The 27,312-nt window shown below is 52.4% G+C and overlaps 20 non-coding genes across 20 annotated transcripts; all 20 read left to right on the forward strand.

The window, feature by feature from the left end:
- The first annotated feature begins 198 nt into the window (after positions 1-198).
- On the forward strand, positions 199-270 carry Trnah-gug. The gene has a single exon. It is a non-coding gene; the product is annotated as a tRNA-His (tRNA).
- A 747-nt stretch (positions 271-1,017) lies between these two features.
- Trnal-uag lies at positions 1,018-1,099 on the forward strand. Its single transcript has one exon. It is a non-coding gene; the product is annotated as a tRNA-Leu (tRNA).
- An 80-nt stretch (positions 1,100-1,179) lies between these two features.
- On the forward strand, positions 1,180-1,261 carry Trnal-cag. Its single transcript has one exon. It is a non-coding gene; the product is annotated as a tRNA-Leu (tRNA).
- A 283-nt stretch (positions 1,262-1,544) lies between these two features.
- On the forward strand, positions 1,545-1,616 carry Trnae-cuc. The gene has a single exon. It is a non-coding gene; the product is annotated as a tRNA-Glu (tRNA).
- Positions 1,617-2,002: 386 nt separating this feature from the next.
- Trnah-gug lies at positions 2,003-2,074 on the forward strand. Its single transcript has one exon. It is a non-coding gene; the product is annotated as a tRNA-His (tRNA).
- A 747-nt stretch (positions 2,075-2,821) lies between these two features.
- Trnal-uag lies at positions 2,822-2,903 on the forward strand. Its single transcript has one exon. It is a non-coding gene; the product is annotated as a tRNA-Leu (tRNA).
- An 80-nt stretch (positions 2,904-2,983) lies between these two features.
- Positions 2,984-3,065, forward strand: Trnal-cag. Its single transcript has one exon. It is a non-coding gene; the product is annotated as a tRNA-Leu (tRNA).
- Positions 3,066-3,348: 283 nt separating this feature from the next.
- Trnae-cuc lies at positions 3,349-3,420 on the forward strand. The gene has a single exon. It is a non-coding gene; the product is annotated as a tRNA-Glu (tRNA).
- A 386-nt stretch (positions 3,421-3,806) lies between these two features.
- Positions 3,807-3,878, forward strand: Trnah-gug. Its single transcript has one exon. It is a non-coding gene; the product is annotated as a tRNA-His (tRNA).
- Positions 3,879-4,625: 747 nt separating this feature from the next.
- Trnal-uag lies at positions 4,626-4,707 on the forward strand. The gene has a single exon. It is a non-coding gene; the product is annotated as a tRNA-Leu (tRNA).
- An 80-nt stretch (positions 4,708-4,787) lies between these two features.
- On the forward strand, positions 4,788-4,869 carry Trnal-cag. The gene has a single exon. It is a non-coding gene; the product is annotated as a tRNA-Leu (tRNA).
- Positions 4,870-5,152: 283 nt separating this feature from the next.
- On the forward strand, positions 5,153-5,224 carry Trnae-cuc. Its single transcript has one exon. It is a non-coding gene; the product is annotated as a tRNA-Glu (tRNA).
- A 386-nt stretch (positions 5,225-5,610) lies between these two features.
- Positions 5,611-5,682, forward strand: Trnah-gug. The gene has a single exon. It is a non-coding gene; the product is annotated as a tRNA-His (tRNA).
- A 747-nt stretch (positions 5,683-6,429) lies between these two features.
- Positions 6,430-6,511, forward strand: Trnal-uag. Its single transcript has one exon. It is a non-coding gene; the product is annotated as a tRNA-Leu (tRNA).
- An 80-nt stretch (positions 6,512-6,591) lies between these two features.
- On the forward strand, positions 6,592-6,673 carry Trnal-cag. Its single transcript has one exon. It is a non-coding gene; the product is annotated as a tRNA-Leu (tRNA).
- Positions 6,674-6,956: 283 nt separating this feature from the next.
- Trnae-cuc lies at positions 6,957-7,028 on the forward strand. Its single transcript has one exon. It is a non-coding gene; the product is annotated as a tRNA-Glu (tRNA).
- Positions 7,029-7,414: 386 nt separating this feature from the next.
- On the forward strand, positions 7,415-7,486 carry Trnah-gug. Its single transcript has one exon. It is a non-coding gene; the product is annotated as a tRNA-His (tRNA).
- A 747-nt stretch (positions 7,487-8,233) lies between these two features.
- Positions 8,234-8,315, forward strand: Trnal-uag. Its single transcript has one exon. It is a non-coding gene; the product is annotated as a tRNA-Leu (tRNA).
- Positions 8,316-8,395: 80 nt separating this feature from the next.
- Trnal-cag lies at positions 8,396-8,477 on the forward strand. The gene has a single exon. It is a non-coding gene; the product is annotated as a tRNA-Leu (tRNA).
- A 6,451-nt stretch (positions 8,478-14,928) lies between these two features.
- Trnah-gug lies at positions 14,929-15,000 on the forward strand. Its single transcript has one exon. It is a non-coding gene; the product is annotated as a tRNA-His (tRNA).
- Positions 15,001-27,312: the final 12,312 nt, after the last annotated feature.

The raw sequence follows: 27,312 nt of genomic DNA on the forward strand, positions 1-27,312 counted from the left end.
GCAAGACATTGCCACGGAGGTGAATGCAGCTAACCACTGTAGTTAGTGTCCTGACAGCGCAGGCACGTTCATTTGCTCGTATACATGTGATGGAGACCGTGTCTGACACTGCTGTGGCGTACACCTTGGCCTAGGCTTTGCTGGGTATCGCCACTTGCATTCGAGCCAGCTGCCTTCGCGTGCGCCTCCGTGGCCATGGCCGTGATCGTCTAGTGGTTAGGACATTGCGTTGTGGCCGCAATAACCCAGGTTCGAATCCTGGTCACGGCAATTTTGAAAGTTTTGCCTTGCTGCCGTTGCAATGACGAGTACTCGAAATGACAGTACTCTGTTGATTTTTTCACTCGTGTTCCGCAGGCCGCAGTTTGCACTACCACTTCATCCCCAACACGTAATGTCGCCTCCCAGAGCGCAGACGTCCGCTGCTCTCTGTAGTCGAAAAGGGCAGTTGTTTGAAGTGCGATGGATGAGCAGCCAGTCCCAGCAGAACAGGAAGCTGTGGCGTGCACTGTTTGTACAAATGCTAGGAACACTGGCGCACCAAGCAGCGCATGTAGCGTGGCCGAGCGCTTTAAGGCGCTGGTTTAAGGCACCAGTATCTCTGTAGGCGCGGTTTCGAATCCCGTAGCTGCCGGCGGTTTTGCTGTGATCGCGTTAACCTGGCGCTTTTTCTTCAAGTGTAACCTCCTTGAGCTCACATATGTTTGATACATGGAGCATTCTAGCTCCGCCTGACAGTTACAGCTACGATACTTTAGTGGTTACGGAAGGCCCAGGTTCGAAACCTGGTCACGGTACGAAAACGTCTCTTGACGCTGTCTCCTTAACTGCGACAGCTACAGACAAGTGGCGTCGCTACCATACGGCGGGCACGGCTTTTTCTTGCTGTGGATGGCCTAAAGAGACGCTTCCAGTGGGAGAGCAGTGGAAATACATGGCACGGCGATTGCCAAGATACTTCCATTTCGAAGTGATCTTTGTAGTACAAAGGAAACGTTTTGCCGCTGCTGCCCCAACGGTAACGTGGCCGAGCGGTCTAAGGCGCTGGTTTTAGGCACCAGTCTCTTCGGAGGCGTGGGTTCGAATCCCACCGTTGCCACTTTTTACGTCTCATTTTTGTGCCGTTGCGGTGTGTTCTCGTGGAGTGGGACGCAGCTCTTGTGACGCGCGTGTTGTGTAGGTAGCGTGGCCGAGCGGTCTAAGGCGCTGGTTTCAGGCACCATTCTCTTCGGAGGCGTGGGTTCGAATCCCACAGCTGCCAAACGTGTAATGTTTCCTGTGTCGAAGGCAGATGCACTCATTGCCCGCAAAGGAAACAGCACAACAAGGCGTGAGCGTCTGCTTGGTGAATTGTCGTAGAACAGTGCGTGGTGCAACGACAGGATTTTCAGGCACCTTTTGCTCTCATCATTGCTGGCGTTCGTCTCCACGAAATGCGTCCGGAGCACGCCGTTCTATAACGCGAGAGAGTGGATTTTTTACAGTTGTCGTCAGTCAACCGTGGGTGGCTGCTGCGTTCGCTGGAAAGAGCACTGCCGTCGTTATCCGGTGTGGTCTAGTGGCTAGGATACCTGGCTCTCACCCAGGAGGCCCGGGTTCGATTCCCGGTACCGGAATTGCGCGTTTTTATTGCTCCTCTTATGCGACTTGTCTCGACTTTGCTCGACTGACGCTACGCTGACGCGTGCAGAAAGCTACGTTAAGTATGACTCGCGGCAACACCTGACGGCGAGAGAGATGCGGCGTCTATCCACTTGTTATCGAGCCACATACCGGTACCTGTAGTCAAGAGGCTTGGAGGACTGCAAGACATTGCCACGGAGGTGAATGCAGCTAACCACTGTAGTTAGTGTCCTGACAGCGCAGGCACGTTCATTTGCTCGTATACATGTGATGGAGACCGTGTCTGACACTGCTGTGGCGTACACCTTGGCCTAGGCTTTGCTGGGTATCGCCACTTGCATTCGAGCCAGCTGCCTTCGCGTGCGCCTCCGTGGCCATGGCCGTGATCGTCTAGTGGTTAGGACATTGCGTTGTGGCCGCAATAACCCAGGTTCGAATCCTGGTCACGGCAATTTTGAAAGTTTTGCCTTGCTGCCGTTGCAATGACGAGTACTCGAAATGACAGTACTCTGTTGATTTTTTCACTCGTGTTCCGCAGGCCGCAGTTTGCACTACCACTTCATCCCCAACACGTAATGTCGCCTCCCAGAGCGCAGACGTCCGCTGCTCTCTGTAGTCGAAAAGGGCAGTTGTTTGAAGTGCGATGGATGAGCAGCCAGTCCCAGCAGAACAGGAAGCTGTGGCGTGCACTGTTTGTACAAATGCTAGGAACACTGGCGCACCAAGCAGCGCATGTAGCGTGGCCGAGCGCTTTAAGGCGCTGGTTTAAGGCACCAGTATCTCTGTAGGCGCGGTTTCGAATCCCGTAGCTGCCGGCGGTTTTGCTGTGATCGCGTTAACCTGGCGCTTTTTCTTCAAGTGTAACCTCCTTGAGCTCACATATGTTTGATACATGGAGCATTCTAGCTCCGCCTGACAGTTACAGCTACGATACTTTAGTGGTTACGGAAGGCCCAGGTTCGAAACCTGGTCACGGTACGAAAACGTCTCTTGACGCTGTCTCCTTAACTGCGACAGCTACAGACAAGTGGCGTCGCTACCATACGGCGGGCACGGCTTTTTCTTGCTGTGGATGGCCTAAAGAGACGCTTCCAGTGGGAGAGCAGTGGAAATACATGGCACGGCGATTGCCAAGATACTTCCATTTCGAAGTGATCTTTGTAGTACAAAGGAAACGTTTTGCCGCTGCTGCCCCAACGGTAACGTGGCCGAGCGGTCTAAGGCGCTGGTTTTAGGCACCAGTCTCTTCGGAGGCGTGGGTTCGAATCCCACCGTTGCCACTTTTTACGTCTCATTTTTGTGCCGTTGCGGTGTGTTCTCGTGGAGTGGGACGCAGCTCTTGTGACGCGCGTGTTGTGTAGGTAGCGTGGCCGAGCGGTCTAAGGCGCTGGTTTCAGGCACCATTCTCTTCGGAGGCGTGGGTTCGAATCCCACAGCTGCCAAACGTGTAATGTTTCCTGTGTCGAAGGCAGATGCACTCATTGCCCGCAAAGGAAACAGCACAACAAGGCGTGAGCGTCTGCTTGGTGAATTGTCGTAGAACAGTGCGTGGTGCAACGACAGGATTTTCAGGCACCTTTTGCTCTCATCATTGCTGGCGTTCGTCTCCACGAAATGCGTCCGGAGCACGCCGTTCTATAACGCGAGAGAGTGGATTTTTTACAGTTGTCGTCAGTCAACCGTGGGTGGCTGCTGCGTTCGCTGGAAAGAGCACTGCCGTCGTTATCCGGTGTGGTCTAGTGGCTAGGATACCTGGCTCTCACCCAGGAGGCCCGGGTTCGATTCCCGGTACCGGAATTGCGCGTTTTTATTGCTCCTCTTATGCGACTTGTCTCGACTTTGCTCGACTGACGCTACGCTGACGCGTGCAGAAAGCTACGTTAAGTATGACTCGCGGCAACACCTGACGGCGAGAGAGATGCGGCGTCTATCCACTTGTTATCGAGCCACATACCGGTACCTGTAGTCAAGAGGCTTGGAGGACTGCAAGACATTGCCACGGAGGTGAATGCAGCTAACCACTGTAGTTAGTGTCCTGACAGCGCAGGCACGTTCATTTGCTCGTATACATGTGATGGAGACCGTGTCTGACACTGCTGTGGCGTACACCTTGGCCTAGGCTTTGCTGGGTATCGCCACTTGCATTCGAGCCAGCTGCCTTCGCGTGCGCCTCCGTGGCCATGGCCGTGATCGTCTAGTGGTTAGGACATTGCGTTGTGGCCGCAATAACCCAGGTTCGAATCCTGGTCACGGCAATTTTGAAAGTTTTGCCTTGCTGCCGTTGCAATGACGAGTACTCGAAATGACAGTACTCTGTTGATTTTTTCACTCGTGTTCCGCAGGCCGCAGTTTGCACTACCACTTCATCCCCAACACGTAATGTCGCCTCCCAGAGCGCAGACGTCCGCTGCTCTCTGTAGTCGAAAAGGGCAGTTGTTTGAAGTGCGATGGATGAGCAGCCAGTCCCAGCAGAACAGGAAGCTGTGGCGTGCACTGTTTGTACAAATGCTAGGAACACTGGCGCACCAAGCAGCGCATGTAGCGTGGCCGAGCGCTTTAAGGCGCTGGTTTAAGGCACCAGTATCTCTGTAGGCGCGGTTTCGAATCCCGTAGCTGCCGGCGGTTTTGCTGTGATCGCGTTAACCTGGCGCTTTTTCTTCAAGTGTAACCTCCTTGAGCTCACATATGTTTGATACATGGAGCATTCTAGCTCCGCCTGACAGTTACAGCTACGATACTTTAGTGGTTACGGAAGGCCCAGGTTCGAAACCTGGTCACGGTACGAAAACGTCTCTTGACGCTGTCTCCTTAACTGCGACAGCTACAGACAAGTGGCGTCGCTACCATACGGCGGGCACGGCTTTTTCTTGCTGTGGATGGCCTAAAGAGACGCTTCCAGTGGGAGAGCAGTGGAAATACATGGCACGGCGATTGCCAAGATACTTCCATTTCGAAGTGATCTTTGTAGTACAAAGGAAACGTTTTGCCGCTGCTGCCCCAACGGTAACGTGGCCGAGCGGTCTAAGGCGCTGGTTTTAGGCACCAGTCTCTTCGGAGGCGTGGGTTCGAATCCCACCGTTGCCACTTTTTACGTCTCATTTTTGTGCCGTTGCGGTGTGTTCTCGTGGAGTGGGACGCAGCTCTTGTGACGCGCGTGTTGTGTAGGTAGCGTGGCCGAGCGGTCTAAGGCGCTGGTTTCAGGCACCATTCTCTTCGGAGGCGTGGGTTCGAATCCCACAGCTGCCAAACGTGTAATGTTTCCTGTGTCGAAGGCAGATGCACTCATTGCCCGCAAAGGAAACAGCACAACAAGGCGTGAGCGTCTGCTTGGTGAATTGTCGTAGAACAGTGCGTGGTGCAACGACAGGATTTTCAGGCACCTTTTGCTCTCATCATTGCTGGCGTTCGTCTCCACGAAATGCGTCCGGAGCACGCCGTTCTATAACGCGAGAGAGTGGATTTTTTACAGTTGTCGTCAGTCAACCGTGGGTGGCTGCTGCGTTCGCTGGAAAGAGCACTGCCGTCGTTATCCGGTGTGGTCTAGTGGCTAGGATACCTGGCTCTCACCCAGGAGGCCCGGGTTCGATTCCCGGTACCGGAATTGCGCGTTTTTATTGCTCCTCTTATGCGACTTGTCTCGACTTTGCTCGACTGACGCTACGCTGACGCGTGCAGAAAGCTACGTTAAGTATGACTCGCGGCAACACCTGACGGCGAGAGAGATGCGGCGTCTATCCACTTGTTATCGAGCCACATACCGGTACCTGTAGTCAAGAGGCTTGGAGGACTGCAAGACATTGCCACGGAGGTGAATGCAGCTAACCACTGTAGTTAGTGTCCTGACAGCGCAGGCACGTTCATTTGCTCGTATACATGTGATGGAGACCGTGTCTGACACTGCTGTGGCGTACACCTTGGCCTAGGCTTTGCTGGGTATCGCCACTTGCATTCGAGCCAGCTGCCTTCGCGTGCGCCTCCGTGGCCATGGCCGTGATCGTCTAGTGGTTAGGACATTGCGTTGTGGCCGCAATAACCCAGGTTCGAATCCTGGTCACGGCAATTTTGAAAGTTTTGCCTTGCTGCCGTTGCAATGACGAGTACTCGAAATGACAGTACTCTGTTGATTTTTTCACTCGTGTTCCGCAGGCCGCAGTTTGCACTACCACTTCATCCCCAACACGTAATGTCGCCTCCCAGAGCGCAGACGTCCGCTGCTCTCTGTAGTCGAAAAGGGCAGTTGTTTGAAGTGCGATGGATGAGCAGCCAGTCCCAGCAGAACAGGAAGCTGTGGCGTGCACTGTTTGTACAAATGCTAGGAACACTGGCGCACCAAGCAGCGCATGTAGCGTGGCCGAGCGCTTTAAGGCGCTGGTTTAAGGCACCAGTATCTCTGTAGGCGCGGTTTCGAATCCCGTAGCTGCCGGCGGTTTTGCTGTGATCGCGTTAACCTGGCGCTTTTTCTTCAAGTGTAACCTCCTTGAGCTCACATATGTTTGATACATGGAGCATTCTAGCTCCGCCTGACAGTTACAGCTACGATACTTTAGTGGTTACGGAAGGCCCAGGTTCGAAACCTGGTCACGGTACGAAAACGTCTCTTGACGCTGTCTCCTTAACTGCGACAGCTACAGACAAGTGGCGTCGCTACCATACGGCGGGCACGGCTTTTTCTTGCTGTGGATGGCCTAAAGAGACGCTTCCAGTGGGAGAGCAGTGGAAATACATGGCACGGCGATTGCCAAGATACTTCCATTTCGAAGTGATCTTTGTAGTACAAAGGAAACGTTTTGCCGCTGCTGCCCCAACGGTAACGTGGCCGAGCGGTCTAAGGCGCTGGTTTTAGGCACCAGTCTCTTCGGAGGCGTGGGTTCGAATCCCACCGTTGCCACTTTTTACGTCTCATTTTTGTGCCGTTGCGGTGTGTTCTCGTGGAGTGGGACGCAGCTCTTGTGACGCGCGTGTTGTGTAGGTAGCGTGGCCGAGCGGTCTAAGGCGCTGGTTTCAGGCACCATTCTCTTCGGAGGCGTGGGTTCGAATCCCACAGCTGCCAAACGTGTAATGTTTCCTGTGTCGAAGGCAGATGCACTCATTGCCCGCAAAGGAAACAGCACAACAAGGCGTGAGCGTCTGCTTGGTGAATTGTCGTAGAACAGTGCGTGGTGCAACGACAGGATTTTCAGGCACCTTTTGCTCTCATCATTGCTGGCGTTCGTCTCCACGAAATGCGTCCGGAGCACGCCGTTCTATAACGCGAGAGAGTGGATTTTTTACAGTTGTCGTCAGTCAACCGTGGGTGGCTGCTGCGTTCGCTGGAAAGAGCACTGCCGTCGTTATCCGGTGTGGTCTAGTGGCTAGGATACCTGGCTCTCACCCAGGAGGCCCGGGTTCGATTCCCGGTACCGGAATTGCGCGTTTTTATTGCTCCTCTTATGCGACTTGTCTCGACTTTGCTCGACTGACGCTACGCTGACGCGTGCAGAAAGCTACGTTAAGTATGACTCGCGGCAACACCTGACGGCGAGAGAGATGCGGCGTCTATCCACTTGTTATCGAGCCACATACCGGTACCTGTAGTCAAGAGGCTTGGAGGACTGCAAGACATTGCCACGGAGGTGAATGCAGCTAACCACTGTAGTTAGTGTCCTGACAGCGCAGGCACGTTCATTTGCTCGTATACATGTGATGGAGACCGTGTCTGACACTGCTGTGGCGTACACCTTGGCCTAGGCTTTGCTGGGTATCGCCACTTGCATTCGAGCCAGCTGCCTTCGCGTGCGCCTCCGTGGCCATGGCCGTGATCGTCTAGTGGTTAGGACATTGCGTTGTGGCCGCAATAACCCAGGTTCGAATCCTGGTCACGGCAATTTTGAAAGTTTTGCCTTGCTGCCGTTGCAATGACGAGTACTCGAAATGACAGTACTCTGTTGATTTTTTCACTCGTGTTCCGCAGGCCGCAGTTTGCACTACCACTTCATCCCCAACACGTAATGTCGCCTCCCAGAGCGCAGACGTCCGCTGCTCTCTGTAGTCGAAAAGGGCAGTTGTTTGAAGTGCGATGGATGAGCAGCCAGTCCCAGCAGAACAGGAAGCTGTGGCGTGCACTGTTTGTACAAATGCTAGGAACACTGGCGCACCAAGCAGCGCATGTAGCGTGGCCGAGCGCTTTAAGGCGCTGGTTTAAGGCACCAGTATCTCTGTAGGCGCGGTTTCGAATCCCGTAGCTGCCGGCGGTTTTGCTGTGATCGCGTTAACCTGGCGCTTTTTCTTCAAGTGTAACCTCCTTGAGCTCACATATGTTTGATACATGGAGCATTCTAGCTCCGCCTGACAGTTACAGCTACGATACTTTAGTGGTTACGGAAGGCCCAGGTTCGAAACCTGGTCACGGTACGAAAACGTCTCTTGACGCTGTCTCCTTAACTGCGACAGCTACAGACAAGTGGCGTCGCTACCATACGGCGGGCACGGCTTTTTCTTGCTGTGGATGGCCTAAAGAGACGCTTCCAGTGGGAGAGCAGTGGAAATACATGGCACGGCGATTGCCAAGATACTTCCATTTCGAAGTGATCTTTGTAGTACAAAGGAAACGTTTTGCCGCTGCTGCCCCAACGGTAACGTGGCCGAGCGGTCTAAGGCGCTGGTTTTAGGCACCAGTCTCTTCGGAGGCGTGGGTTCGAATCCCACCGTTGCCACTTTTTACGTCTCATTTTTGTGCCGTTGCGGTGTGTTCTCGTGGAGTGGGACGCAGCTCTTGTGACGCGCGTGTTGTGTAGGTAGCGTGGCCGAGCGGTCTAAGGCGCTGGTTTCAGGCACCATTCTCTTCGGAGGCGTGGGTTCGAATCCCACAGCTGCCAAACGTGTAATGTTTCCTGTGTCGAAGGCAGATGCACTCATTGCCCGCAAAGGAAACAGCACAACAAGGCGTGAGCGTCTGCTTGGTGAATTGTCGTAGAACAGTGCGTGGTGCAACGACAGGATTTTCAGGCACCTTTTGCTCTCATCATTGCTGGCGTTCGTCTCCACGAAATGCGTCCGGAGCACGCCGTTCTATAACGCGAGAGAGTGGATTTTTTACAGTTGTCGTCAGTCAACCGTGGGTGGCTGCTGCGTTCGCTGGAAAGAGCACTGCCGTCGTTATCCGGTGTGGTCTAGTGGCGCAGTCTGCTTTCCGCAGCGCTGCGGCGAGGACGTCTTGTTTACGTCCCTTCCGCGCGGTCGCGAGTGCCCGTAGTTGTTTACTACTTCGTCGCCGCTAGTTTAGAGTCCATCACTACCGACGCAACATGGCACATTCATACAGACAAACCACCATCAAGATCAGTTTTCAAACCGATCATGCACGACCGCGAGCTTTTGAAGTGGAACGTTTTCTACGTGACGACGCTAAAATTGACCCGCGAGACATAATTGGTATCCATCTCTATCACGAGCAGTGTTGTCTACGTCAAGCTAGTAAGTGACGAGGTGTGCAACAGAATCATGGGCGCACATGCGAACGATCTTAAATTCAAACATTCTGATGGCCATATTGGGGCGGTCTCTATCGATCACGCGGGGCTTGGCCTCCGTACGATACGCGTCTTCGAACTCCCTTTCGAAGTACCACCGGACGTAGTCACCGCGGCTTTCCAGCCCTACGGCAGAGTGATCAGCCATATGGCCGAAAAATGGACCACCTTTACAACGTACCCCGTTCTTAACGGGGTACGACAGATTAAAATTGAACTGACCAAACATGTTCCGTCATATCTTGTCATCGGCGGATGTAGGGCGATCATTATGTATGACGGTCAGCCACGCACTTGTTCTGGTTGTGGCCAAGAAGGGCACGTCCGGTCGGATTGTCTCCGACGACGGCTTACTCAAATCCCGACAGGTGAATTTATGACTCCTTCTACGGTGACGACCCTTCCTCTCAATTACGCCGAAGTTACACGGGCAGCAACTCTTTCCGATGCTGACGACAGTAGTCCGATAGCCGCCCCCGATGGAGAGACCAAAATGGCTTCTGCAGTACAGGATCCGGCCTCTACAACGGCGCCCCCACCTGAAGATAATCACCGATCGACCTTGCAAGAAGGCGTGGATGCCAGAATGGAGATTGACCCACGGGTTGTGCCGACAGCGGCTTTTCTTCCAGACACGGGAGCAGCTGACGAAATCCACCCACATTCAGATACTGAAACACACGTCCGTAAACAGCGTTCCCCGCGAAAACACAAGAGACGGCGGCGTGCTCCATCGGACGAGTGTTTGCAGCGATCGTCTGACATGGACTGTGGAAATTCCGACGACGGTACCGGCGGTACAGAGGCCGCTGTAACTTCAAACTCAACAGATCGCCGTGGTGACGGCTTCAGCCCCTCAGACCCCACAGCACAGCAGGATCACAAGCAGACATCCGCTGCCGATTCCCAGCCAGCAGAGCCGATGGAGTCAGCGCCGAGTGCCGCAGCAGCCACTAACAGCCACCAACAGCCGATGGTGTTTCACGGCGACTGGGCGGACGACTGTGAGGAACACTCCTTGCCCATCGTGTCGGACGACACGGGGGGAAATTTACCCCACCAGTGTTGATCCTTTCCCGCCGTCAGTTACAGTGACGAGACAGCCTTACCAGGGTATTGATGGCCAACACAGATGCTGTGGATAGACCTCAAACTTATCGCGTTGCAACTATAAACATTAACACTATACGGACGCGCGCTAAGTTATCCTTGCTTCAGGATATGTTGAACTCTGCTTCCATCGACATCGCCCTTCTCCAGGAAGTGTACGTCGACGACTTCCCAGGCATGTACGGTTACGATGCTTGCGTCTCTCCAGCATCCCCAACAGGCAGCGGTGTCGCTGTACTTCTTCGGGAAGGGATAGTGGCGGACGATATCCTGTTTCTGCCTGGGGCAAGAGGAATGGCACTCACAGTACTGGGAGTCCGCATTATCAATATCTACGCACCTTCCGGGACGGACAAACGTCGCGAACGTTCACGATTCTTTGCGGAAGACGTCGCCCCGCTCTTCCAAGGCCGCCACGACCATCTGGTGTTTGGAGGTGACTACAATTGCGTACTGGCGCCCAGAGATCAACTCCCACGACATAATCCGTGCCCGGAACTCGGGACGCTAATTCGAGACCTGCAGATGGTGGACACTTGGGAACATCTTCACGGCCACCGACCGGGATTCACGCACTTCACAAGTCACTCTTCCAGTCGTATCGATCGGATTTATGTCTCACGCTCTCTCGCCGCTGGAACACAGGATGCGGAACTGTGGCCTGCAGCATTCTCGGACCACTCAGCTTACATTTGTGCCGTCACCCTGCAGCGGCAACAAGTGTGGAGAAGCCGCAGCCCGTGGAAATTAAACATCGCTCACCTGTCGTACCCGGATTGCCGCCAAGCCGTTGAGGATACGTGGCATTCGTGTGAAAATCGCCTCCGTGCATATCCCACAACGATCCGCTGGTGGTTGGACTGCGCCAAACCGGCACTGAGGCGAACGTTGATAACCTACGGTCGTGACCACGCTACCTGGCGAAGATATACACTCGACTTTTACTTCCGGGTCCTGCGCGACTGCGATGCTATGGCGCCGTCTCCGGAACGACAAACGGCGGTCCACCGTGCTAAGGCTCAGATCCTCGCTCATATGCGACGCCACCTAGAGGGGGTAGTCATCCGCTCGAGGACGCAGGATCGGATACCGAGCGAACGCCCGTCAATGTTCCACGTCCTTCGTGAACGTAAACGACGCCAACGAGCGCTGATACGCTTCATCGACACGGAGGACGGTCATCGCCTCACCACGCAACACGACATAAACACAGCGTTCTACAATCATTACTCCCAACTCTATTCCGCTCAGACCCCTGATCCGACAGCACTGGAGGACGTCTCTCAGACGATTTACGGCACCGTCACCCCGGCAATGGAAGCGGCCTTGATGGAAGACATTACAGAAGAAGAAGTGATCGACGCCTTTCGAAAAGGTGCTGTCAACAAGTCTCCGGGTCCTGATGGCCTCCCCTTGGAATTTTACCGGACTTTTCAATATTTATTAGCCTCCCGATGGACGGACATCTGTCGCGAACTCCTATCCCCGGACGTGCCGCTCCCTGCGGCCCTTGTGGAAGGAATGATTATTCCTATTCACAAACCGTCCGGTGGCTCACGACTGCAGGACTACCGCCCGTTGACGCTATTGAACTGCGACTTTAAGATCTTTTCTCGACTGTTGGCGGCGCGGATACGCCAGACCCTACGAAATGTTATCTCACCCGATCAAACGTCATTAGGAGGCGACAATAATATTCAAACAGCACTCAGTGAATATCGTGACTTGATCTCACTGGCGAGGGCATGTCGTCTGAAGGGTGCACTGGCGGCAATCGATTTTAGTCAAGCTTTCGACCGAGTGGACCACAACTATTTGGAAGCGGTCCTCCAACATATGCGGTACCCACAGCCATTCGTCACTGTCGTCATGCGACTCCTCCGTGGCGCGACGTCCAAGGTGATCGTCAACGGCCGACCTTCGCAGCCCCTCACCTTTTCTCGATCGATACGCCAAGGGTGCCCTCTGTCCACTTTACTTTACGCTGTGGCCATGGAACCTCTCCTCTGCGGCCTGCGCCAACGACTAACGGGTATGACGTTACGAGGCCACACTTTCCGGTGTAAAGCGTACGCTGACGACCTGGTGATTGTCATCCGCCACGGTGACGACACCGCTAGCGCACTAAATTGGATAACGAAATATGGCATGGCCGCTGGTAGTCGTATCAACGTCGCAAAATCGGTGGCGATGAACATCGGGGTCGGATTGTCTGAGAACAGTGTCACCCCCTTACAGCTCAGAGATAGTTTGAAATGTCTCGGCATTGACTTTACAGACGATATACGACGGACCGCTGCTCACAACTTTCGACGGCTTTTACGGAATGTTCGGACTGGAATTGCCAACAACCGCCTACGAGCCCTGGACATCGTCCAACGGACCCAGTACGTTAACTCATATTTAGCGTCACGCATTCCGCACATCGCCCAGATATTACCTATACCGGTGATGTTAGCACGCCGTATACATGCGGCTTTTGGGTCCTTCGTGAGTTCAGGAATGCTTTTCAAGATCAAATATGAGACTCTCACCCTTCCTCCGGATCGGGGAGGGCTTGGCCTTTATCACGTTTATGACAGAGCGGTCGCCCTATTTGTGAGCACATTAGTCAAACTACGGCACCGCCGTCCGGACAGTCTGACCAGTTTTGTTAATAGAAGAACTAGCACCGCCCTCCCTGTTGCCGCCTGTGCCGATACACCACGTCCCCTCCTCGCTCTTCTACATCGGTGTCTTTTACCTCGAACTCAGTTACGTTCGACTTGCCTTACCAGCGACTCAACTGGCGACGGCAAAGACGGTTTATAGGGTCCTACAACGTGGACGACCCGATAACGTCGTGGAGAGTAAGCACCCGAACGTCAACTGGCGAGTAGTGTGGAGGACAATTCACCACGTAACACTGGACACTGACGTCACGTCGATGTGGTATATCACTGTCAACGGTAAGCAGGTGACCAGATCAAGGCTACATGCGATCCACATGGTGGACTCACCCACGTGCACGTACTGTGGCGTTCAAGACGACGATGAACACCGTCTTAGCTGTGGCGAGTCTACGGCAGTGTGGCACTTAGTGAGGCAAATGTCAGCATACTTCCTTCGGGTAACGCCGAATCATATTGACCCCAAGACTATCTTATTCCCGGATGAAACGTATTACCCACGCACTAAAACTAATGCAATGACGTGGCTTCGTGGACATGCAGTGCATTATTTGTTTCAAGACGGCACTAAGGACACTTTAGACTTTTGGAACTATTTGCAGGAACGACATTGCAAGATCCTCCGTAACCCTAAGTATCGACAATATTTTTCCAATTTTTTGTGGAGTGCGTTCCACGACCCTCCACGTAGCTGGAACATCACGGGTAAGAGAAGCTAAAATTACAATACGATGATAGAACACTACACGGTACGACGTGGGATCTACTTTCATCATTACGAGAAGTCATACCTGGATGATACAGCAGATGGAGAGTTTCGTTGTGAACCCTCACACTCTGTAGCAGTATTTGCCCCATTTCCTCTTTTTGTCCCCGGTGCGAAAAGGTCTTCGCAGTTTTAGTTTCCCCATCCGGTGCAAGATGTAGCACTGGTTAATGGTGGTATGGATTCTACCCTTCAGTTTTGTTTCATGGTTTCCTTCGCCCCGCAGTTTGTTCTCTTTCTTTATGCCTTTTTCTACAACTATTAGCATGGTTTTAGTTATGTGCGTCCCCAACTCGACGCAAAGAGTGCACTTACTAGTTTTCAGTTCCTTACTGTTAAAAAAAAAATTACAAAAAAACAAAAAAAAAGAATTAAAAAAAATTCAAAATAAATAAATGAATAAATAAAATTAAAAAAAAATCACAATAATACACCAACTGCATCCTTTGTACCACTTCACATCCCCAGGATGGGAGGGGGGAGACATCGTGGACAGGCCTCGGGTCGCGACCCCTGCCCACCTTGCCTCCTCCAGCCCACTACCTGATCCAAAAAAAAAAAAAAAATGTGAAAAGTTTAATTTTTTATTTTCAGTTTAAAAAAAAAATAAAAAAAATAAAAAATAAAAGTTGGTAGAGCACTTGAAAAAAAAAAAAAAAAAGCGTGATCAGTAGCGTCGCTAGTCTGTACTGAGATTACTGTTCGGTTGGTGGTTCGCGGCTTCTCACTTCCAAATTCTTTTTCCTAACATTCGCGTTTTTATTAGGTTCTGATACTTTATTATTAGTTTAATATTAGTACAAAAAAAAAAAAAAAAAAAAAGTGGCTAGGATACCTGGCTCTCACCCAGGAGGCCCGGGTTCGATTCCCGGTACCGGAATTGCGCGTTTTTGTTGCTCCTCTTATGCGACTTGTCTCGACTTGGCTCGACTGACGCTACGCTGACGCGTGCAGAAAGCTACGTTAAGTATGACTCGCGGCAACACCTGACGGCGAGAGAGATGCGGCGTCTATCCACATGTTATCGAGCCACATACCGGTACCTGTAGTCAACAGGCTTGGAGGCCACGGAGGTGAATGCAGCTAACCACTGTAGTTAGTGTCCTGACAGCGCAGGCACGTTCATTTGCTCGTATACATGTGATGGAGACCGTGTCTGACACTGCTGTGGCGTACACCTTGGCCTAGGCTTTGCTGGGTATCGCCACTTGCATTCCAGCCAGCTGCCTTCGCGGGCGCCTCCGTGGCCATGGCCGTGATCGTCTAGTGGTTAGGACATTGCGTTGTGGCCGCAATAACCCAGGTTCGAATCCTGGTCACGGCAATTTTGAAAGTTTTGCCTTGCTGCCGTTGCAATGACGAGTACTCGAAATGACAGTACTCTGTTGATTTTTTCACTCGTGTTCCGCAGGCCGCAGTTTGCACTACCACTTCATCCCCAACACGTAATGTCGCCTCCCAGAGCGCAGACGTCCGCTGCTCTCTGTAGTCGAAAAGGGCAGTTGTTTGAAGTGCGATGGATGAGCAGCCGGTCCCAGCAGAACAGGAAGCTGTGGCGTGCACTGTTTGTACAAATGCTAGGAACACTGGCGCACCACGCAGCGCATGTAGCGTGGCCGAGCGCTTTAAGGCGCTGGTTTAAGGCACCTGTATCTTCGTAGGCGGGGGTTCGAATCCCAGCGTTGCTGTCTCCTCAACTACGACAGCTACAGACAAGTGGCGTCGCTACCATACGGCGGGCACGGCATTTTCTTGCTGTGGATGGCCTAAAAAGACGCTTCCAGTGGGAGAGCAGTGGAAATACATGGCACAGCGATTGCCAAGACACATTTCGGAGTGATCTTTGTACTACAAAGGAAACGTTTTGCCGCTCGTGGTCCAACGGTAACGTGGCCGAGCGGTCTAATGCGCTGGTTTTAGGCACCAGTCTCTTCGGAGTCGTGGGCCCGAACACATCGGGCGCTCGCTGCGGCGTGTCGGGCGGTGTTTACGTGCGGATTGCGGTCGGCGGCGTGTGCTTCGCAGCGCTATTTCTTCTTTGATTTGTTCTTTCAGTGAGTGCTATGGATCTCGATAGCTCAGAGAATCGTCAGAACAATATTCAGTGCGCGTTTGATAAATCCGTACGTAGGCCTACTGCCTTCGAAATTCACGAATGGGTTAAAAACGACCTTCAATTACCGAAACGTCTTGTCCTTGGCGTTCAGCTTGACGCGTTCCTGAATTCGTTATTTCTGAAACTGTCTTTTTCCGATATGTGTGAAACATTAGTAAACGTGAATGGTGGTGTACGTAAATTTAAGCACCTTGACGGTACTATCAGTGGTGTTGTGTTGTCGAATGCGGGTTGTGGTATACGTACTGTTCGCGCATTTAACCTGCCTTTTGAAGTGGGAAATGAAACTATTGCTCGTAGTTTACTTCCGTACGGTACAGTGCTTTCGGTCGTAAAGGAGAAATGGTCGTCAGCATATTATTATGATGTTGCAAATGGTGTCCACAGTGTACGCACGATTGTCCGACAGCATATACCGTCCTTTGTTTTTGTTGCTGGCCATCGGTCCTTTATAACTTATAGCGGCCAACCGGCGACCTGTTCTTTTTGTAACGGCACCGGACATTTTCGACAGGACTGTCCGAAACGTAGTCGCCCTGTGCAATTACCACGGACAGACGGTCAGGACGAGGTGACGTGGGCGGCGGTCGCGCTTGGCGCTTCCCCCGCCCGTGCGAGTCGTGAGTCTGACCCTGAGGTTGCGGCCGACGCTGTTGCTATGGACGTTGCACCTACCGTTCCTGTTGCTGATAGCTGCCCGGCGTTGCCTGTGATTTCTCTGCCCGCAACTGTGGAGGCCCCGTTGCCTGCTCCCACAGCTGTCGATAGAATTGAGCCACCGATAGTGTCTGAACCCGCACCGGCAGCTGTAACGCTGTCCGTAGCCGAACCCGTTCCATGGGCTGCTCCCTCTGTTGTGCCTGAGAATGTGTCCGCTGTTGCCACCGTTGTTGTCGACAGTGTGGAGCGTCATGACGCCCTCGCGGAACCTAAACCGCGTCGGGAAAGGCCGATTGAGAGAGCTGACAACGCTGCCCGCTTTCGAAGCGCTAGTATTTCGGGTGTTTCTTCTCGTAAGGGGCGAACGCCGTCCCAGGTGGTGACTTGCGTCCCACCCTACAAGTCCACCTCAAAACAGAAAGAATTGCAACGGGCCTCGCAGCGCGCGGCTGTTGACTCGCGGCAGGCGTCGGCTGCCGATCGCCGTCGGCAGCGGCCTGCCGCTTACAGTCAGCCTGAGGCGTCCGTGAGTTCCGCGGAGTCTAAGCGGGACGAGAAAGTTCGTCAGCTCAAGGTTTTACTCACTCAAACGGACCCTGTCGTCACAAGCGGTACGGCGATGGACGTTGTTTCGAGCGTGTCGCCTGCACACTTGGCAGGCAAACGCAAATCGGACGAGTCACATTGCCGTCGCATCCGGCCGCACTCGCAGGATTCTGGATCTGATTCTGCCGCCGGCGCTGGACCGGCCACGGCGGCTCCTTCCGGTGCCGCTGTTAGTATGGACACGGAGGTGGTTCAGCCCCCCGTGTTTTCTAGTGAAAAGTGTGACTGGGCGGCGGAAGTGGAGGTGGAAGACGGGACTGGCGCCGGTACGTAACGTGACTTTGCTCAATGTTTGGCAGCGTGAACGCCTTCGTCGTTGTCTAAGTCTAACATTGTTTTTTGTGACGTTTCCTCGTCTGTGATGTGTGACACCGGTCTGTTGTACGTTTTAACCTTTATTTTCGCTCGCGAGTGTAGTTTTGGCAGCGCCACTGCACCCATCGTTGTGTACTTTTATTTGTTGTGTATTTTAAATGTGACTGCTATTTTAAATGTGTCGGGTGTCCGCCGCTCGTCGAGGCACGGTTTAGTCGTTCTTGCCGCTCCCTTGGATCGTTACGGAAGCACGGGTGCTTTTCCAGATGTGCACATTTTTTTACAAAAAGTTGTTGTGTACTCTCGTTGTGTATGGGGTCTGCACGCGTTGGTCGTGTGTTTACCCCGTTACTCTCAATACCGTGCGCTGTCTTAACGGTGCATGTGCCGTTTTTGTTGCGCGCAAATTTTTTTCTCGCGTCTGATGTGTGACATCCGTTGCAGACATATTTCGCTGTGTTTGCCACACACTCGCATCGTCTTGGCGCCGCTTGTGCATGCAATTTTGTGCGGACTTATTTCTTAGCCTTGAATGTGTCTGGTGTATGTTGTACGCTGGCGGAACATTTAGTCGTTTGTGTCGAAACAGTGTATGCTCCTTGTGACGCCGATGCTTCCACTGTTGTGCAAGCTTCTTTAATTCTTAATTATTATTGTTATTTATTGTCTTTGACTGTGTTTGGTGTGTGCCACCCGTCGGAGGCAATGTCTCACCGCTCATGCCGACGACCTGCATGGAATAGTATTGGCGACGCACATGTACTTTTACTTTGTCCGTATCTTTTACTCTTTTACCTATGTCTCCTGTCTCCACCTGTTGGGGATGACTTTTGCCGTTGTTGTCGATTGCATGCGTCGTTTGGTAGCGCACATGACCTTTCGTTGTGCCACTTTGTGCCTGTGATTTACTTTTGTGTACGGCGTCGGCGGTTTGTTTTTTACCGATCCTGCCGCTCGACTGCGTCGTCCTAGCTGTGCCGGGGCACCTCTTATTGTATGTGCTTATTGTGTCTGCTTACTTGTTGGTGTTTTAGCTGTGCCTGGTGTTCGGTAGCCTGCGGTGGATCGTTTTCGCCGTTCATGTTCACATGTTTCTTGGCTTTGGCGGCGCCGTTGTGACCGTTATTGTGGACCCTTCTTTCGTGTGTATCCTGTGTATGCTACCTGCCACCTGTCGGTATGCCATTTTCGCCGATCTTGTCCACAATACGCGTTATCTTCGCAGCGCTACTGCCTCGCTTCTTGTGAACACTGCATTTGTTGTTCCTTGCGTTGTGTATGGTTCCTGTCACGCGTCGGTGGCATATTCTTACCGTTAATGTTAACAAAATGCGTAGTCCGCATAAGGTCTCTGCCTTAAAAACTCTTTTATGTGAAACCCGTTGCCATGTCGCCTTTTTGCAAGAAGTGACACGTGAGGCTCTGCTGCTTTTAACCCATTTGTGTGACTACGTTATTGTGGATAATGTGGTGTCCGACGATGTCACCGGCACTGCTATTTTAGTCTGCCCCGGACTCACTGTCACGAATATTGAGTGTCTACCTACTGGCCGCGCTATTGCGTGCGCTATTGAAGGCGTCGTGTTTGTTAATGTTTACGCTCCTTCCGGCAGCGACTACGCGGCGCGGCGGCTCTTTTATGGTCAGGAGCTGTGCGAGGTTTTGCACCGGAACTTCGCTCATTTAATTTTAGGCGGTGATTTTAATGCGGTCACTGATGATCGCGACCAGGAGCCGCGCCCCAACAAGTGTCAGGAACTCCACACGCTCCTCACAAGTTTTAATCTCAAGGACACGTGGCGAATGCTCCACCCGGTTGAAACCCAATATACCTACACTCCTGGAAATGGAAAAAAGAACACATTGACACCGGTGTGTCAGACCCACCATACTTCCTCCGGACACTGCGAGAGGGCTGTACAAGCAATGATCACACGCACGGCACAGCGGACACACCAGGAACCGCGGTGTTGGCCGTCGAATGGCGCTAGCTGCGCAGCATTTGTGCACCGCCGCCGTTAGTGTCAGCCAGTTTGCCGTGGCATACGGAGCTCCATCGCAGTCTTTAACACTGGTAGCATGCCGCGACAGCATGGACGTGAACCGTATGTGCAGTTGACGGACTTTGAGCGAGGGCGTATAGTGGGCATGCGGGAGGCCGGGTGGACGTACCGCCGAATTGCTCAACACGTGGGGCGTGAGGTCTCCACAGTACATCGATGTTGTCGCCAGTGGTCGGCGGAAGGTGCACGTGCCCGTCGACCTGGGACAAGACCGCAGCGACGCACGGATGCACGCCAAGACCGTAGGATCCTACGCAGTGCCGCAGGGGACCGCACCGCCACTTCCCAGCAAATTAGGGACACTGTTGCTCCTGGGGTATCGGCGAGGACCATTCGCAACCGTCTCCATGAAGCTGGGCCACGGTCCCGCACACCGTTAGGCCGTCTTCGGCTCACGCCCCAACATCGTGCAGCCCGCCTCCAGTGGTGTCGCGACAGGCGTGAATGGAGGGACGAATGGAGACGTGTCGTCTTCAGCGATGAGAGTCGCTTTTGCCTTGGTGCCAATGATGGTCGTATGCGTGTTTGGCGCCGTGCAGGTGAGCGCCACAATCAGGACTGCATACGACCGAGGCACACAGGGCCAACACCCGGCATCATGGTGTGGGGAGCGATCTCCTACACTGGCCGTACACCACTGGTGATCGTCGAGGGGACACTGAATAGTGCACGGTACATCCAAACCGTCATCGAACCCATCGTTCTACCATTCCTAGACCGGCAAGGGAACTTGCTGTTCCAACAGGACAATGCACGTCCGCATGTATCCCGTGCCACCCAACGTGCTCTAGAAGGTGTAAGTCAACTACCCTGGCCAACAAGATCTCCGGATCTGTCCCCCATTGAGCATGTTTGGGACTGGATGAAGCGTCGTCTCACGCGGTCTGCACGTCCAGCACGAACGCTGGTCCAACTGAGGCGCCAGGTGGAAATGGCATGGCAAGCCGTTCCACAGGACTACATCCAGCATCTCTACGATCGTCTCCATGGGAGAATAGCAGCCTGCATTGCTGCGAAAGGTGGATATACACTGTACTAGTGCCGACATTGTGCATGCTCTGTTGCCTGTGTCTATGTGCCTGTGGTTCTGTCAGTGTGATCATGTGATGTATCTGACCCCAGGAATGTGTCAATAAAGTTTCCCCTTCCTGGGACAATGAATTCACGGTGTTCTTATTTCAATTTCCAGGAGTGTATTTTTATCCAACGGGACACAGTCGACTTGATCGGATTTATGTGTCATCGTCTCTAGCAGCCTCGGTGGCTCGATCTGAGGTCAGGCCAGTTATTTTTTCAGATCACTGCAGTTATTTTTGTGAACTTTCCCTTCCACTTTCTAGGTCTTTCTACCGCAAAAATCTATGGAAGTTTAACTGCAGCCTGCTAGCCGACTCTCATTTTAAGCAGTCCTTTACTGATATGTGGCACAAACTTTTGCAGACTAAACCCGGTGACAGAAGCGTCCTCGAGTGGTGGATTGGTGCTGCCAAACCTGCAGTCCGGACCTTTTTAATTAATTTTAGCCGCGACGCAGCGCACTGGCGTCGCTCGACGTCACAATTTTATCAGAGCTGTTTGAAAGACCTCGCCCGACAGGTTACGGCCCAGCCGCATCTTATTCCCATTTTCAAACAATTTCAGGCCGAACTTTTGACCGATCTGCGGCGGAAGGGTAGAGGGTCGGTTACTCGGAGCCAGCCTGTGGGTTCCGTGGACGGGGAGCCGCTCTCTATACATCATCTCAACAGAGAGCGGAAGATGCGCGAACGATTGACCTTTAATGCGCGGCTCACTCGGGATGGAATAAAGACTTCCGACAGGGTGACAATTGAGAATGAAATCCACGCACATTTTGAGTCTCTCTTTCAACATGTTGATGTCGATCCCGCTGCGCTGCGTCTCCTTTTACAGGGGATTCCTAATGTTTTAAGCCGCACAGACCGTGTCCATCTTAATGAGGCTTTTACGTCCGACGACTTGCACGAAGCTGTCAAGCGAAGGCCTAGGGGGAAATCCCCCGGAATGGACGGCATTCCCGCTGAATTTTATTTGCAGTTTTTTAACCTTTTACGCGTTACTTTAACTGCTATCGCCAATGAAATTCTTCATGGCGCTCCTCTACCTCCAGAATTTGCAGCGGGTTGCATACCGCTCACTCCAAAATCTAAAGCGACGCCGACTGTACATACTGTTCGACCGATCACTCTGTTGAACGCGGATTATAAGATCATGGCGAGGTGCGTCGCGCACAGAATGCGGCAAGTCATGCCGCGCGTTCTCTGTGAACATCAGACGTTTGCTGTGCGTGACAGGAATATTTTTGATGTCGTTCTGGCCTATAGGGACTGTATCGGCTTTATACGCGGCAACAGGATTCGGTCGGCATCGATTATGTTGGTCGATTTCCAGAATGCGTTTGACAGGGTTGCCCATGCCTATTTACGGCGTGTGATGGTTGCCATGGGGTTTGGCCGTAAGTTTACCCACATGGTTCAGGGTTTTTTACGCAATGCCACGTCGAGTGTCATCGTCAATGGGTCCCTCAGTCCACCTATACGTCTGACTCGCTCGGTCAGACAGGGTTGCCCATTGTCAATGACACTTTACGCTTTGGCGCTCGACCCGCTGCTGCGGTCTATCTGCAACGACTGTCCGGGGATCCAACTTGGGGAAGATCGTCTTACTTGCCGGGCTTATGCCGACGATCTTGAGGTGTTCTTGGGTCGGCCGGCCGATGTCGATACCCTGTACTCTGTTCTCCGGCAATTTGAGAAGGCGACGGGGGCAATTGTGAATGTTCACAAGACCGTTTTGCTCCCCCTTACTCCTCGGATGAGCCATGTGCGTCGTAATTGGTTCAGTGTTGTGCAGCAGCACAAAGTCCTGCGTGTAATTTTGTCTGATAATCCTCAGCGCATGGAGGCTCTCAATTGGCGCCCCACGTTACACAAAATTAGGGTGGTTGTTAAAATTCATGCGGCCCGGCATTTGGCGCTATACGATAAGGTGCAGCTTATCAATACTACTATCTTAGCTAGAGCGTGGTATTTAGCACAAGTTCTCCCGGTACCTAAGCTCCTAGACCGCGCTATTAAACAGGCCGTCTACTGGCTCCTTTGGAAAGGGGACATTTTCAAAGTTTCCTTAGCCACCTGCACCTTAAATCCAGCCGATGGGGGACTCGGTCTGGTGGATTTTTCCGCCAAATGCGCGGCGCTCCTCCTCAAACGGACTGCGACCGTGTTAGAGAAGGGTACCAGCAGTGCTACGGTCATGTTGTTCACTCAATACCGCCCACCTTCCGTGGTTGCTCCGGTCTCTGTCAGCCACATACCCTTTTCGTTGAATTACGTGCGGCGTTTCTATTTTCACAACAGCTATCTTGCGTATAGTGGCCCCAGCGGAGGCCGTGTCAGCGACATTATCCGTGCTCTGCGGGAATCACCGGCCAGGAACAAGTGGGAGTACCGTATGCCGCACACTGACTGGCGAACATTTTGGCGAAACATCGCCACCCCCGTCCTTCCTCCACGTGTTAAAGCGACGTGGTATAAAGTCGTCAATGGTACGGTTCCTACAAATGCTAAACTGCACTCTATTCATCTGAGTCCGTCCCCCGCCTGCGAAGAGTGCCATGACGAGGATACCATTGAACATCGCTTCGTGTGCCGCCGGTTCCGTGCTGTGTGGGACACTGCTCGGGATATGGTGCGTCTCGTCAACAGGGTGTCTACAGCGCAGGTGATAGTGGCAGATGCAATCGTACCCCAGTGTAAGGCGTTTCCGACCACCAAACGCAATGCCACCATCTGGTTAATCGGTCATACAATTCATTCTCTATTTTGTCTCAAACTGACGGATCGTCTGGGCCGGCCGCGGTGGTCTCGCGGTTCTAGGCGCTCAGTCCGGAGCTGCGGGACTGCTACGATCGCAGGTTCGAATCCTGCCTCGGGCATGGATGTGTGCGATGTCCTTAGGTTAGTTAGGTTTAAGTAGTTCTAAGTTCTAGGGGACTGATGACCACTGATGTTAAGTCCCATAGTGCTCAGAGCCATTTGAACCATTTGAACGGATCGTCTGGATTTTCTCACATACTTATGGGCTGAACATGGCATGTACCGTGTTCGCAAAAACTATGCTATGACTTTTGCAAATTTTTTGCATGTCGCCTTGGCGCATGCTTTTGCTCATTTACCGATGATGACTTAATTAAATTTAAACTTTCCTGCTTAAAACTATGACGTGATAGTAAGAGGATTCGTCCTGCGATGAATGTATATTCAGTACCAGAAACGAAAAATATAACGTAAACAGGAGACATTTCTCCCTTGGGAACTGCCTCGTATATGGCATTATGCGAGGATATTTGTTTTATCCTTCTTTATTTTCTTATTTTTTACCACTCTGCCATGTATTGGTTTGGAATCGTGATGCCGAGGAGAGGCGTTGCATGAAAGTGTCCCCTTTTTTTGTGGACATTTCGTTGTGTTTCATTGATTTTACTCTGGTCAGAATTCCTGGTGTGTTCTTTCCTTATTGCCTTGCATTATTTTCTTTTCTTTCTCGTTTATTCGGCGTTTATTCTTTTCTTCACGGTGTACATCCGTGTTTAATGATTTCTGCATTGCTGGATGGCGTTTTGCTTTGTGTGCTGACTGGGCTTTTCTTTGACTCTTTCCAGAAGGTTATATATATATATATATATATATATGTGTGTGTGTGTGTGTGTGTGTGTGTGTGTGTGTGTATATATATATATATATGTATCATTTTGTTTTCGCGCTTCACGAAGCCTTCATACAATTTCCGTGAAGATGCATACGTTTCTGTTTTCGCTTATCACAAGGAATGCCTCAGAGGAAGAAGGCTTCCTTTGCAACTTTCTTTCGTCAACGTTCGTTTTCGTTTCAGTTACATCTGGCACCAGCACTAAAAAAAAGAAAACGTCTCTTGTTGTGGATGGCCTAAAGAGACGCTTCCAGTGGCAGAGCAGTGAAAATACATGGCACGGCGATTGCCAAGATACTTCCATTTCGAAGTGATCTTTGTAGTACAAAGGAAACGTTTTGCCGCTGGTGCTCCAACGGTAACGTGGCCGATCGGTCTAAGGCGCTGGTTTCAGGCACCATTCTCTTCGAAGGCGTGTGTTCCAAACCCACAGCTGCCAAACGTGTAATGTTGCCTGTGTCGAAGATAGCTGCACTCATTGGCCGCATAGAGGGCGGCACAGCAAGGCGTGAGCGTCTGCTTCGTGAATTGTCGTAGAGCAGAGCGTGGTGCAACGACAGGATTTGTAGGCGCCTTTTGCTCTCATCATTGCTGGCGTTCGCCTCCACGAAATGCGTCCGGAGCACGCCGTCCTGAAGCGCGAGAGAGTGGATTTTTTTACAGTTGTCGTCGGTTAACCGTGGGATGCTGCTGCGTTCGCTGGAAGGCGCACTGCCGTCGTTATCTGGTGTGGTCTAGTGGCTGGGATGCCTGGCTCTCACCCAGGAGGCCCGGTTTCTATTCCCAGTACCGGAAATGCGCGTATTTGTTGCTTCTCTTACGCGACTTGTCTCGACTGGCGCTACGCTGACGCGTGCAGAAAGCCATGTTATGTATGATTCGTGGCAACATCTGACGGCGAGAGAGATGCGGCGTCTATCCACTTGTTATCCAGCCACATACCGGTACCTGTAGTCAAGAGGCTTGGAGGACTGCAAGACATTGCCACGGAGATGAATGCAGCTAACCACTGTAGTTAGTGTCCTGACAGCGCAGGCACGTTCATTTGCTCGTATGCATGTGATGGAGACCGTGTCTCACACTGCTGTGGCGTACACCTTGGCCTAGACTTTGCTGAGTATCGCCACTTGCATTCCAGCCAGCTGCTTTCGTGGGCGCCTCCGTGGCCATGGCCGTGATCGTCTAGTGGTTAGGACACTGCGTCGTGGCCCCCTGCGGGTTCGGGGGTAAGAATAGGCCCGCGGTATTCCTGCCTGTCGTAAGAGGCGACTAAAAGGAGTCTCAACCTTGTCGGCCTTATGTGATGGTCCCCTCTCGGGTTTGACCTCCATCTTTCTAAATTGTTCCGAAGAGCGAGCCAATTGGGGAAGGGCGCCTTACGTGGTGCACTGTATCTGTCGTGCATTGAGACCTTTAGCTGGCTTTCTCTTCGTTGCAATGGTGTCGCGCTCGTTTTCCATCTCTTGGGCGAGGATACGTCCCTGGGTGCGATTACCACGCTGCACTGTGCAGTGTTGCTTTTAGCTGCGACGATGACCTTATACGTTTTTGCACCTATGATCCAGTACGGTAGCCAGTCCTTTGTGGTGGGGCCGCCATGTACCCTGTTGGTTGTAGCCCCCTGACAACATAGGGATCGCTCTACTGATGCCTGCGCCGTTTACTCCCCATGTATGCCAAGGAGTAGATGCCCATCTCCCTGGGGCATTAGGATTCCCGGCAATGGCCATCCTGCCAGGTGGCTCTTGCTGTGGCTGGGTGGCGCCCATGGGGAGGGCCCTTGGTCGGAGTAGGTGGCATCAGGGCGGATGTCCCGCAATGAAGTGTGGTACATCATCTCTTGCTGGTGGCCAGCCCCCAGTAGTCTCTAAGCGTTCAAGGGCTCATTTTAAAGCTAACGTTTATGACCCCAAATCGTTCCCATCCCTGGCCACACCATGGGAGGAACGAAAGGCAATGAATGACAGTGACATGTATTCGCCCAGGTATCTCGTCTGTACCAGAGCTGATGGGGAATCCTTTGTATCCGTGAAGCCTCAGTTCTTTGTAGAGCATTTGTAGGACAAGTTTGGGGAGGTGGAGGGCTTGTCTAAAATGCGCTATGGGTCAGTTTTGATAAAAACAGCATCCTCCACCCAGTCACGCAGGTTGCTTGCTTGTGACAAGTTGGGGTATGTTAACGTTACCATCACACCACATAAGAGTTTAAATATGGTCCAGGGTGTTATTTTCCATAGGGACCTACTTTTGCAGTCTGATGACGAGCTGCACGCCAACTTAGAGCATAGAGGTGTTCATTTCGTCCGGCGCGTTCATCGGGGTCCGAGGGACAATCAGGTTGCTACCAGTGCCTTCATCTTGGCCTTCGAGGGTGATACATTACTGGAGAAGGTCAAAGTGATGGTCTACCGTTGTGACGTCAAGCCCTATATCCCTCCCCGGATGCGGTGCTTTAAGTGCTGGAAGTTCGGTCATATGTCTTCCTGCTGTACTTCCAGCCTCACACGTCGAGATTGCAGACGCACATCTCATCCCAATAGTCCATGTGCTCCGCCTCCCATCTGTGTCAACTGTGGAAAGCCTCATTCACCTTGCTCGCCAGACTGCAGGATCTTACAGAAAGAATGCAAAATCATGGAATATAAGACCATGGACCGACTGACTTACACTGAGGCTAAACGGAAATTTGAACGGCTACATCCCATGCACATGATGGCATCTTATGCCTCCACTGTCACTCCTGCTCCAGCTCCTTTAGCTGCACCACAGACAGTCAGCTCTCAGCGTCAGAGGACCTCACCTGCCCCCTTGACGATGGGGGCCCCTTCTCTTGCTGTTGCTCCCACACCATCTACCTCGGGAGCAGCACCCACTAAACCACCAGGGACACCAGTCCCCACTTCTAAGCCGGAGAAGCGTAAGTCTTCTTCGGCTTCTCTCGCTTGAAAGGGATCCCTTGGATCCCTCTCTTCCCAGGTTCCCATCAGCGGCGCAGCAGAAACCAACCAGTGGCTGAAGAGGCCACAGGTCGCTGGTCGTCAAGCTTCACGATCATCTTTGGTTCCGGAGACTGACACCAGTAAGCCCTCTGAACAATGGCAACTGAAGGAACAGTGAGAGAAAACGACATTGAAGCCCCGTAAGACCA

Source organism: Schistocerca americana, chromosome 1, assembly GCF_021461395.2.
Source record: "Schistocerca americana isolate TAMUIC-IGC-003095 chromosome 1, iqSchAmer2.1, whole genome shotgun sequence".
Taxonomy (NCBI): domain Eukaryota; kingdom Metazoa; phylum Arthropoda; class Insecta; order Orthoptera; family Acrididae; genus Schistocerca; species Schistocerca americana.